Source organism: Urocampus carinirostris, chromosome 19 (assembly GCF_059441175.1).
Source record: "Urocampus carinirostris isolate Australia breed hairy pipefish chromosome 19, RoL_Ucar_1.0, whole genome shotgun sequence".
Lineage (NCBI taxonomy): Eukaryota > Metazoa > Chordata > Actinopteri > Syngnathiformes > Syngnathidae > Urocampus > Urocampus carinirostris.
The window spans coordinates 21130202-21143703 of NC_142367.1; the positions used below are offsets into that span (position 1 = coordinate 21130202).

At 40.6% G+C, this 13502-nt stretch overlaps 1 protein-coding gene across 1 annotated transcript in view; it reads right to left on the reverse strand.

Moving 5' to 3' along the window:
- myo1d (myosin 1D) overlaps positions 1–13502 on the reverse strand; it is a 75954-nt gene that overhangs the window by 56279 nt on the left and 6173 nt on the right. The window lies entirely within an intron of this gene.

The following is a 13502-nucleotide window of genomic DNA, read 5'->3' on the forward strand; positions in this document are numbered from 1 at the left end:
ATCTATGGCCAGGAAGATTAAGGTGGTGGCCACACTTCAGGAACTTTAACTTCAGGGTGCGCTCACTTTTTTTACCAGTGGTTTAGCTACTAATGGCTATATTTTGAGTTTTGTTTAGGGTAAAAACATATTTACAATGCTATATAAGCTTTCCACAGACTACATTTTATGGTGTCAAAGCGATGTTTCTTGAGTGTTGTTCAATTAAAACATTTTAATGAAATCTCTGCAGAAATGTGAGGAGTGTACTGACTTTTGTGACACCCTGTTTGTAAAATAAATGAAATATAAAGAAGGTTTTTATGTTAATAAATACCACGGACAACCTAGATAAAGGAAAACTTGCCAAGGAGTTAACACCGTGGCCTTATTCGTTATCAAGCATGCAAAAGATAAGTAAACATGCACTTCTTTGAACGACATAAAAACGTTAATATACAACCCATGATTTTCCAACAGGGCAAATCAGACCAGGAAGTTCTGGAGCTCTTTAGCACAGTTTTGGATGCGAATGTGGTGTTTTTTTTATTTTTTGTTCCCTCTGTGATTGTGTGTTTCTGGTTTCCTTTCACATTCCAAAAACAAAGGTTAACTGAAGGTTGTATTGTCATTGTGAGTGTAAATGTTTGTTTTGTCTCTCTGTGGCTGACAACCAGTTCATGGTGTAACCGAGCCTCTCTCACCAGTTCACGACTACACATTAACAATACTATCTAGAACAGGGGTTAACCAACATTATGCCTGCAAGCACTAGGTAGCCCCCTAAGAAGACCAGAGTAACCAGTGGACAGGATCTGAAAATAGCTCACAATTTTCTAGGAAATTTGATTTCTAGCCGTCTTAAATACAGTACATGATCAATTCTTCCAAAAATCTTAAATGGTGGGGTGCGTAGTTTGAGGAGTCTTTAAAAAGTTGAAAGTAGAATATTTTGCACTTTAGTAGTAGTAGTTTAGAGTGGATAGTTTGAGATTCCTTAAGTCCTTCCTGAGTCCTTAAAAAGTTTCAAGTTAAATATTTTCTATATTAAGTATGTGTTAACAGTGCCCAACTAAGTTCAAAGAGCCTTCATATATTTTTTTCACCGCGCCTATCTGCTTTTATCTTACTTTATTTATCGTGTTCCGACCACTCAGCACATTAGGCTGGTCAGAAGATGAGGCGGGGGAGAGGGTGGTTGAAAGTGATTTCACTTGTGTGCTGGTCGTTTTCATTTATTTGAGGATGAAATTGGTAAATGGTCTGCATTTATATATAGCGCTTTTCAAGTTAATGAAGACCTCCCAAAGCGATTTACAATGTGCTTCACACTTACCCTTTCACACACACACTCACACACCAATAGCGGCCATGCAGCCATGCAAGGCGCCGACCTGCTTTTTGGGGGCATTAGGGATTCAGTGTCTTGCCCAAGGACACTTCGACATATAACACAGAGGAGCCGGGAATCGAACCTGCGATCTCTTGATCCCAAGACGAGCGCTCTACTTGGTGAAAGTAAGAAAAGCACTGTTTCAAATATAGTCCGAACGCCAACCCAAATTCCCCAAAAGATTAAAAGAGTTTATTCGGCACGGCAAAGAGAGACGTGTACATGCACAAGACACACAGGCAGCCTGAGTAGAGGCTGCAATGACGAGTTCAATCAGAAGATGGCGACAGCAAGTAGAATATTTTTGAAGTTACGGACACCAATATGTAAACAATACCCAACTGAGTACAAAGCGGCCTTATAATTTTTTCTCAACTGCGCCTTTGTGCTTTTATCTAACTTTTGAGCAAAGCTGTTCGGGCTGTGGAACACATTAGGTAGGAGGAAAGGGGGCAAAGGGACGTTTGGGGGGTGACTTTTTGCTCGTCACCGCAGTTTTTTGTTAGTATAGCATGATAGTGGTAAAAGAAAAGGCCTGTTTCGAGTACAGTCCAAATGACAACTTGAACCCCAAAAAAGATGAAAAAGAAGTGTTTATTCGAGCGCATCTAAGAAATGCACTTACTTGCACAAGCAACATGAGAATTTTAACAGAGGCTGCAATGATGACACAAGCCAAAAAATGGCGAAAGCTACTAAAGGAGTCTACACAACATCTTTAAATTGGCGTGCAACTTATATATGTAAATCTCCCAGTGCCGGTAGCCCCCTATGTGCCAATCAGTAAAAAAAAAGGTTAATGGACCCCTGATCTAGAATAAAAACCCCTCTCCAAAAAAGCTAGTGAACCTTCCATTTCTGGAAGACAGCTTCCTGCTTTTGCACCATCCCTAAGACAATCTCCACCAGACATCCGATTGACCTCCATTTGTTTCTTTCCCCTATCTAGAAAAGGAATCGGATCCTAGCCGGTCGGCAAAGAAGAAGAATGGCTTCTTTCTTCGCCCCTGCATAAAGTCTGCTGCTCCCTGACAAACAAGCTGGCTCAACAGGGGCGGCAACTCATTTCATAGTCGTCTTCACGGGCGAGTGCAAAGTCTGGCGGTAGAACCAGTCAAATTTGCGGTCTTGGCAACCATACAATAATGATGTCAGTGAGCTTTCAGCAGCAGTACGCTACAACACCTTTTGGGTAGCCGGATCAGAACACGAGAATTGTCACCCTATGCTAACACGAGTCCCTGTCAAAGCTCTATTGTGCCCTGGCTGGCTGCCACCGACCAGGAGGCTGCCGTGCGCCTGCTGCTCCATTGTTTAGATGTCAATCGGACATCTTTGTCTTGACCCTCGACGTGGCCCCAATGTGGGCTGACTGATGTAGCAAGCAACATACATGACACAAGCTTGGTTTATTCTGGTATCGTATAGCTTGAACATGGGGAGACCCAGATGTTGCATTCAGAATTGATTGGGGTAAAAATGAACTATAAGGCACATATTAAAACCCTAGGTTGCCCAGAAGTGTTGCCTTCTTTCCTGTCAGGAATGCTTACAATATTCATTCACGTGTGCCTTGCAACACAAGGTTTTACGGTGTACTATCGTATTCGTGCAATGATTGAGCAATCGAAAAACATTGCTGACCAACATGACTGACATTGTATGCAACGGGAACAGAACCCAGGTCGCGGTGGTGATAGCGCTGACACTTTATCCTTATCCACAGATGGCATATAATAAGGCACTTTTTTAAAGTAACACTCAACACCGGTCTTCAGACATTGATTTGAACCATTTTACCAATTGAAGGATTTTATACATTTGACTATAAAGGATTTTATAAGATTGAATTCAAGTAACATTTATTGAGTGCAATGAAGAGATTTTCACCGAGTAGGCTTAAGTTCAATGACAGGTCGAGCTGATCCGAACGCAGAATATTTTGTCTAGTTCTGTTGATGACAGGACTCTGACGGAGGACGGCAGGCATTGTTTGGAGAAACACTCTCCGTCGTTTTGGTCGGTCCAGACATCGCGGCGCTCTTCTCCGAGATGGTGGAGCCCAGGGGGCTTCGTTGGCGCGCCCATGGGAGGAGCCGGCACCCCATCTTGCGAAAAGACGTGGGCCGAGAAGAGAAGGCTAGAGAACCTGAAGAGAGGGTTTCCCAGAAACTCCAACGACACTAACTCGACTAATTTGGCCATTTACGATGGAGTTCACTTAGTTCTATTGTTAAAGAAATAAAATCTGCCCCCGTGTGAAAGTGTCGGCTTTTCTTGTTCGTCTTTTCCATCAAGAAATGAGCGCGCATCAGATAACTAATTCGAAGAATTTGGCAAACGATACATCCATCCATCCATCCATCCATTGTCTTCCGCTTATCCGAGGTCGGGTCGCGGGGGCAGCAGCGTTAAAAGGGAAGCCCAGACGTCCCTATCCCTAGCCACCTCCTCCAACGGGACCCCGAGGCGAGGGAGGTGTCCAGGAGGCATCCTTATTAGATGCCCTCTCAACGCGGAGGAGCAGTGGCTCTACACCGAGTCCCTCCCGGATAACTGAGCTTCTCACCTTATCTCTAAGGGAGAACTAAACGATACATTTTAATGTTTAATTCCCAACACTGTTATCTTTCATTTTTTATTGCAATTTAAATTTTCACTGTATTGCTTTACTTCAGCACTATTGACCTGCTGCCACCTACGGATATGGAAGAATATACCAGTTACTCTTCTGATCACTTAAAGCCATCACAGATACTCAGTGACGATACGCTTGTTGGGAAAAATAGTCTATCATGCATTTTTTTTCTCCAATCATGTAAAATTAGACCATTTTCTGCGCCGCACCACACAAGATTTCGGCACGCACTCATGGTGCAGCAGCACCCTGGTCAAGAAACAATGAATTAATTCAGTGACAGCAAACCAGCCTAGTTAAAATGGATTTCGGACAAATATAGCAGTCTACTGAAAAGGAAGTTAAACTTTAGCCTGGATTGAATTTGTATTGTTTAGTATAGAAGGAAGAAAGTTACCCTACACGGGTGACTGGAGAAGACAAAAAGTTCAATCTTTTGACAACAGTAGAAGCGGTTCAACATTGAACCTTGTATTCTTCTCCCAGTGTGGGAGGAGATGCAAAAAGGGAAAAGGAGGAGGAGGGATAGCGGTGAGAAAATGTCATAAACTACTCGAGCTCCTCCCAAAAGTTGACCGTAAAAAAAGATCCACCCAGGCCAAGCTGCAGTGTGCGGTTGTGCGTGTCTATGTGTTTTGGGTCTGCTCTTGTCTTTCTATCTTTATGCAGGACAGCCTTTTGGGAAGAGAGAAAACAAATACTATATAAATGAGAAATTCCATTGCTTGCATTTTGCTGGGGTGATTTTCCACGGGTCTGAGCGTTCACACAAAGTCAGTGCGCAACGCTTGAAACAACAGTGAGCAACCATAATCCCAAGTGTGGCAAGATAATTAATTATCAAACTTTTCAAAATTGTCCAAAATTTGACATCAAGTTACATTTTGCTGAGTTTACGGCAATGCAAAATGATTTTTCTCTTTTGAATGAATTGACTCGTGTACTATTGCAAAGGTTGTACGGCCTTACAAACGTCGTTTGTTCTTACAATTCTTTCACAAGATATCCATTTCTTTTTATTTCCTGACATATTTTGTCGCATAATATTAACATTTTGGGGGGCTTCTTTAGTCGGTTGTAAGATACAGAACTGTACTTAATCACATTTTTAAGTGGAAGTACAATGTTGGCAACAAGATTCACTTGATATAATTGGAAATTATTTGAAAACAACACAAACTATTTCTTCTTTTTTCCGTGTTTTTTTTCTACTTTTTTTTTAAAAATTCCTTTAAAAAAACCTCATTGTGTTATTTTTTTCCGAGCTGTTACTTTTTTCTTTTTGTTCTCTATTTACTTTTTTCCTACATTTCTTTCTTTTCTTTTTTTCTGTTTTTTTTTCTCTACATTTTTCCCTTCTTTTTTCCTCTTCCTTTTGTTTCTTTTTTTCTCAGCTTTTCACTACTTTTTCATTTTGGTATTTTTTTCTTTTTTGTTCTATTCCCCCCTTCCTTTAAGTCATTTTGTGCATCATTTTACATAATATTTGGTCATGTTGGGATTAAAGAAGCAAAACAACCCGAAGAGCCGTTTAGGACCCAAAAGAGCCGGTTCCTTTTAGTGAGCCGAGCCGAAGAAGCCGGTTCTGGACCAACTTTACTCAACATCATTATACTTCGACTCGACTTCAAAATACCGCATTTAGGACACAACGTCGGGGGAACCCGTGTATTTTTACCTTCATGCACTGTAACTTTGACTTAAGTCGCTTCCTAATTAGTAATTTTGAGCCCTCATTTTTGTGCGCCGGCAAGATTTTCTTGTTTGCTGAGAATGTGCGACCAGTGCGCAATTGGGAACACTGGTTGTGAGTCACTTAGAAGCCTGACAAAGATGGAAAAAGAATAAAGATAGTGAGATCTTTTTGTGTTTGTAGAAGTTTTCATTCCCTCATATTAAAATAAGGATGGGTGATATGGTCAACCATCTTTAATGCCATTGATAACAATGCAGAGAACATTGTTTACAACGAGATTAGACATGGCATACCAACACGTAATAAAGACTTAAAGTGAAAAAATATGACACAATCCATGTCAAGATACACCGGCAATAAGATTTACAAGGTAAGCCTTGTGGACGGACGTAAGTTGTGCATCGTAACAGTAATTCAGGGCTATACAAATAAACATGATTTTACTTGTCTTAATGCAATGAAAAATAGTGTGAAAAATTTAAAGTTTGTGCAAAAAATTCAAACTATTGTAAACATATCTTGTAAATACATCAACTAAGCATCTTGCCAATCGTGCATGATAGACAACACCAGCTTTGCGTGGCTCAAATTAAAGATTTACATTTCTTTTGAATTCACGCATTTTTTTTAAATAGTCTATTATTTAAATGGAAAATGTGTTTATTTAATTCATTACTTACTGCTCTTTTGGGTCATTCTCTAATTTAAACGTCTGCTAAAAATATATAGATTTTGTTTGTTGTTGTACAGTAAAGCGGGAACCCAGAAACAGTTTCAGAAAAGAAGAGAACAGAATTGTACAAATATTTGTTTATGACGTGCACTCATGCACCCCTAATTTCTTATAAAAAAATCAGGGGTGAAATTATGTGTCACTTTTTCTCATCTTAAACTTTGCTGTTGGATGCAACGAGTTTAGAACCTGGGTTTCAGCGGCGAGAGTGTCGAATCCCAACCACTGTACCACCTGTAATATAGATGACATACAAAAAGGCATTTGATTTGATCTTATCCTCACACCATTTTTATTCATGGTACCAGAGGTGAATTTTGTGAATTTCACAATTTATTTCATTTTAAGCAGTGTAGGTGACAAACGTTGATTCTGTGCTGCCATAACTAAAATCCTCACAACGAAAACTATTAACACGATACCAACATGAAATTTACAACACATTTATTTAATGTCCTTCAAAGTCTGATTCATCACAAGGGTTGTTTCCCCTCGTAGTGATTTATTTTTATTAGTTTATTCACATCTTTCAGGAGAACCTTCTATTTTCTCCACTCTCTAACATTCATCCAAGGAACTGTAACTAAAATTGTTTGGTAATGAGATAAAAGCTAATGCTTTTTAAAGTATTTTATCTACTGTATATCACGAGTGTTCCAGTATTTAGGATTTAGTGCTCCTATCGCCGTAACCCTGGTTCAATTCCCGTTGGATCCAATGTATTGTGTTTGCGGTCAGCAGTTTTATTAGACTGATCAATCAAGGCGCACATTCGGTATTTTACTAGCGTAAAACCCCGTGTATTACGCACACCCAAACTTCTAGTTCTTTTTTAGGTTAAAAAAAGGTTGTTATCAGTGTCTGAAACTCATGACAAAGAGTTAGCGGACACCAGGGCAGACAACTCTGAAAAGTTGCCTGCCTAGCCATAAAGTTGCCTGCCCCATTTTTCCACAACTTGAAACACAATAAGACGACTAATCGCAAAAAAAAACCCAAAAACATTGTTGCAAAGTATTAAGGATTGATAATCTTAATATATAACAGAACATTTTTATTATATTTTATTATTATAAATCTACTTATAACATTCATTGCATGTATATGACATCGCTGTTTTCCATCTGCCATCAGTATGTACCTGTATTTACTTATCTTCATTCATGCAATGTTTGTTTTGCTCAAAAGTTAGATAAAAGCACAAAGGTTGAGGCAGTTGAGAAAAAATTATAAGGCCTCTTTGAACTCTTTGAGTTGGGTATTGTTTACGCATTGATGTCCGTAACTTCAAAAATATTCTACTCGCTGTCGCCATCCTCTGACTGAAATCGTCATTGCGCTACAAGCCTCATAAACTCCTCTTTCCACGATGCTTTTAATGTAAGTTTACGTTTTGTAGCATCATCAATTTTGTTAGCTTCTTTTGAATCTTTCTTCTGGGGCTGAGGTTTTAGCTTGATTCCTAACCACTTCTCCATTTTTCTTGTGTTCTCTGGGCGTCTACTTTGGAAAACGATATGCAAATACACGACCTTTTAAAGCTCGGGAAAGTCCGGGGGCTTCTGATTGGCTACCGGGTACGCAAATAGCCAAACAAACCGAAATTCTGAAATTTTCAAACTGAACCAAGATTTCAAAATCGAAATAAAGCAAACATTTGATTTGGAAAAAAACTTTTGTTTTTGTTTTTTCTTGAAAAAGTTGTCGGCCACCCGGGCGGAGACGTTTTATAAGTTGTACGCCCGACCTAAAAGATGCACGCCCCGGGCGTCCGGGCAGTCATTATTTCAGACACTGGTGTTATACACTAATAATAATTGAGTACATTTTAAAGCAATGCAGAATTATCCCAACGCTTTTTATCGTCGACCATGTTGGCGTGCGTTCTTCCCACACGTGTGTCAACGGTTTCAACTTCAAGGTCATGTCAGGCATTATAAAGCACTAGGAGATAATCTGCGTGTGTTCCGATTCATCACGGTCACTCTTGTTTAGAGTCCGAGGGGCTTACGCTGATCCCCGCCCACCCGGCGCGGATGCTGCCCGGCTGGCACGTGACGACCATAGAAAATAAATAATTAAAAAAAACAAAACAGAATTGACATCTCCAGCTGTGCTAGAAAACGGGAATACGCACTAACTGGAAACAGGAGCTGTGTGTAGACAGATCCAATGACTGACCCACCCAAAAGACAATGGAAAGGTTCACTGAGAGAACAATCTGGGAACGGAGGGTGGGGTGGAAGCGGAGGCCTGATGCCAAAGCTGTATCCATTAAAGTGGACAATACCGCAGGAAGGATCCACAAATGAAATTAAATGATGATTACATGCTCCCTGTGGAGAAAGAATGCATGTGAGCTGAGTCAACAGTTAGCGCACCAAATCCGAGACAACTACTCGATGACATCATGCCAAAAACAACAAGAAGGTTTATACAAAGAAGTGTCGATCCCCAATATCTTACTCATTCGTTTCAAGTAATTGTCTAACGTCGTTGTTTCCGATTGCAAAGAGTGCCAATGCTCAGCCCCCCCCCCTTTTTTTTTTTTCCACATGAACACATTTCCAAGAGCTATGCATCAAAAATATTTTTGGGCAACAAAGGTTAATATTTGAAATTGAAATAGAAGGCTGGCAACCAGTTCAGGGTGTCCCCTGCCCACTGCCCGAAGATAGCTGGGATGGGCTCCAGCACCCCCGCGACCCTACCGAGGATAAGCGGTGCAGATCATGGATGGATGGATGGATGAAAATAGAAGGTTCAATTCGAAAGAAAAAAAACAACCCACAAATCTTTGAGCCATTAAATAGGAAATTTTGCACTTTAAAAATGTAACAGATAATAAAATAAAAAAATAAAATAAAATTATACATAAAGGTATACAAAAAATAAACTTGCAAATTTGACACGCCCAAAAATGTTTGAAATTTCCAAGAAACAAATTGAATTTGTATTTGAAAATCAACAATTAAGTAAAATTTGTAAATCATGGTATCATAAGTAAGCATTTTGAGTATCACAAACAATCACAAAGTCTCAAAGGGCTGCAAAGACCACCATTACAATCCTTTTTCATGGATTGTTTTGAATTACTCAAAGCTGATTAAAGGCATACGGTACAAATAGATTTAAGTTATGAGAGTTAATTTGGCATAAAAGTTGATTTGAAATCCATTGTCCCTGTCTGAAAATCTTGTAAAATAAGTCTTTTTTTTTAATCAATAAACTTTGGTGAGGTTTTATATCCAAATCATCCGAACCGATTGATAAAATTGAGATTTAGTGCCAAGCCTTATAACATGGAATATGAAATATTTTGTTGCAAATGTCAGACATTTGAACAGGTCAAATTTTGAACCATTAAGAAATATGTCGTTTGAATACGCAGTCATAGAAAATCTAAATCCGGATTTCACTTCATATCAGTGATCTTGCATTTGAACAACAGGTATGAAACTAGTCAAGCTCGAACATCTGGAACACCAAACATCCCGACCCCATGCCGAGCAGTTTTTTCAAGTGTAATTGACGTAACAGAAGCCACTTACAAGACTTTGTTCCAGACAAAATGAGGGTTCAGCAAGAGCTGTTTAACTCATTTGAGGAGGTTTGGGTTAGGGGGGCTACAGCATAACACAACACCCGCACAGCCCCTGTTTACATAAGGACGGTAATGTGGTTCAGATTACACAGGCTCGTATGGAAATTCTTGCGGCGAGACTGGACCATCGCAGGCCCGACGGGCAAGAATTCGTCTGTTGACGAGGAGAGGCAGGAAATCTCCAGGCGGGCCTAGACTGAGCTCCTTCGCTGTGAAGAATATTCGCAAATCCCGACTTTTATCGGGCAGGTTGAGGTTGTATCGATGCCAAGTCGGGCTATCCTGCTAAGGGCGATGGTCCACAGTGGATTTTATGGCCGAGGAGGCCCAAAGGAGGAAGTAAACAGGACTGCTTTTGCTGATAAGACTGGTACAAAAGGGCAAACCGCACCCATGTTCGCAACATAGATCGCATTGGACAAAAAGGGGAAGATGGAGGTCATACTGAAATCTCAATGAATTCACAGCCTATATGTTAAATTGATCATTGTATGTAAAAAATATACAAGTTAACTCAATAATGCCTCGAGAAACATACTGTATATTCCTAACATTATGTTATTGAGGACAAAAAATGTAAATGTGAATGCAATGTGGAAAGATACTCCTGCTAAAGCAATGGTGTGTACAAAAAGACACTAGATGGTGCCATTTTCGAAGGGTTTAACAAATAAATTGCCATGGTCAAAAATTACAGTACAGAGATGTTTTTTTTATAATAATAATAATAATAATAATTTCCTTGTATTGTCATTCTGTGTAACAATGTACACAGAACGAAATGTCGATTGCACCTGACCCGTTGTAGCGAGCCGATGCAGCCGCAGCCAACAGAGGGCGCCGCCGACCACTTTTTAAGTCTTAGGAATGACTCGGCCGGGGCGCGAACCACCGACCTCCCAGTCTCAAAGCGGGCGCCTTACCATCTAGGCTACTATTGCACTACTAACTAACCCTTGCGCAAAATGAAGATATTATAGAAGGAAAAGAAAACTTTATGACATTAAGCAAGGGTTGTTTATAAAGGTGCTGATGTTACGGTGCTGTCTTTCCTTAACTATTGCAGGTGAGAGCAGAGTTTAGAGACAGCAGTGTTTTCCATACCATAGGAAGATTCTGGCAGGCCCACCAAAGTCTCATAAACTTCCATCCATCCATTATCTGCACCGCTTATCCTCAGTAGGGTCGCGGGGGAGCTGGAGCCCATCCCAGCTATCATTGGGCTGTGGGCATGGGACACCCTGAACTGGTTGCCAGCCAATAGCAGGGCACATAGAGACAGACGACTCACCCGCTCATTCACACCGAGGGACAATTTGGACCGGAGTGCCTGGAGGAAGCACGGGGAGAACATGCAAACTCCACACAGGAAGGTTCGATCTCATGACCTAAGAACTGTGCTGCACATGCGCTAACCACTATGTTGCCATGCTGCCCTAATTAACACCCAACTTCCTCTTTTAATGGACTGGAGAAATTGGAAAATTGTCTCTTATAAACCTGACATGCATGTTTTTGGAATGTGGGAGGAAACCGCAATGCCCGGAGAAAACCCATGCAAGCTTGAGGAGAACAGGCAAACTCCACCCACGAATGTTCGATCTCATGACCTCAGAACTGTGCCGCACATGCATTAACCACTGCGCTGCTGTGCTGCCCCCTCCCATAAACTTGTATTATAAAAAATATAAAAACATTTTAAAATAGGTTATAAATAAGAAGTTAATCAAATCACCTTTTCCTTATTATATAAATGATTGCAAACGCCATGGTGTGTATTTGTGCTACGTATCTCTCAGTCAGTCAGTTGAATTAAAAATGTACAACATTTTCTCTCGGGGGAGCAGGTCCCTAGAGCCCTCCAGACTCTACACTCACCAGCGTCTCACAAAATTCTATGGGAAACACTGGACACCAGGTGGGAGACTTACACTTTTTTTTTAGCATATAGTCCAATTTCAATTCAAAATGTTTTTAAGTCAAAAAGATGTATAATAAAATGTTGAAAAATGTAATTGACTGTGTTTTGTACCAAGTCAATTCATTGAAAATTGTATTTATAAATACCGTAAATTCCGGACTATAGTGCGCACCTGATTATAAACCGCACCCACCACATTGAGAGGAAAACCGATTTTGTACACACACAAGCAACACCTCTATATAAGCCGCATGCGCCCACATTTAAACATGTAACACAAACACAAAATTAACCCAAACCCGACTTCAAGTCCCGCAATTGAAACTAAATGTCCTTCATCAAAGTCCACAGTCCAAAAATCACAGCCGGCAAAATGAACGGAAAATGATACCGGCACTTAAGGTTTGATGCAGACCTGCAGAGTCCGGGTCCCGTTGAAAGTAATCCATGGAAAAAAGTGTATATTTATAAAGGTAAGGGTGGGAAAACTATATCAGATGAACACATTTACTCACGCAACTCCTTTTTCTTTAAACAACTTTTCACCCCCTCTTCTTTCCTTGTCTGTCCCTCACCTTTAGCGGTCCCCACTTAAACTCGGCACACCGCGTTTGTTCCGCCCCTCGTTTTTCGTTCACTCGTGCAAATCAGAATAAGTGTCTAAAATAAATACAAATAAATACATTACAAAAATATACAGTTGCAAATACATATTATACATGGGTTACACATATTTACAAAGAAAGATGGTACACCGAGAGAGTTTTCAAAGCTTTAATAATAATAGTATAGCTTTGACAGGGCAGTTAATGGTAGCAACACTCGAGCGCCGCTAGCGGCCGTTAGAAAAATGACATAAATTGGCCGTATCACTGAATAAGCCGCAGGGTTGAAAGTTAGGGAAAAAAGTAGCGGCTTATAGTCCGGAATTCACGGTAATCATTCATGTGAGCAATTTTTACAGAAAACACTTCATCACCCTAAAATACGTCATGCCAAAATACAAAGAAAAAAAGTTTAGATTGTGGTCCAAATTTTAGAAAACCCAGCCCGTCTCATGACCACTTTTGATGACATTCTGAGGGATGGGGATTAAAGCAAGACAAGAGTGAGGAAACTCTTGAAACCTGCGGAGCACCACAGACAGGAAATGTCGGCTATTTTTTTTCCTCCTTCTCTTTTAACCTCTCCACAGTTTAAAGGTCAAACCACTCCAAGCTCTCAGAAAGCCACGGGCACACAGATCCCAAGCGGAGCGATTCGAAAAATGCCATTGGACTGGAAGAGCAAGTGAGAATATGTCGGGGAACGGAGGGTGGCAAGGCTGGCCCCGCCCTTTTCCCGGGACTTCCTGTGAGACTAAAACAAACAGCCGATCCTGTAATTATTTGCTTTGCGGGCCGCAGCCTTATAAAGACATTCAGACAGCAACCAATCAGGAAAGAAAACCCTTATCCCGCCGACCATCTGTCCCCAAAAGAGAGGGCACCGCTGCACCCTCAGACAAACTGCAGGGCGGGCGTGGAGTAACGGGAAAG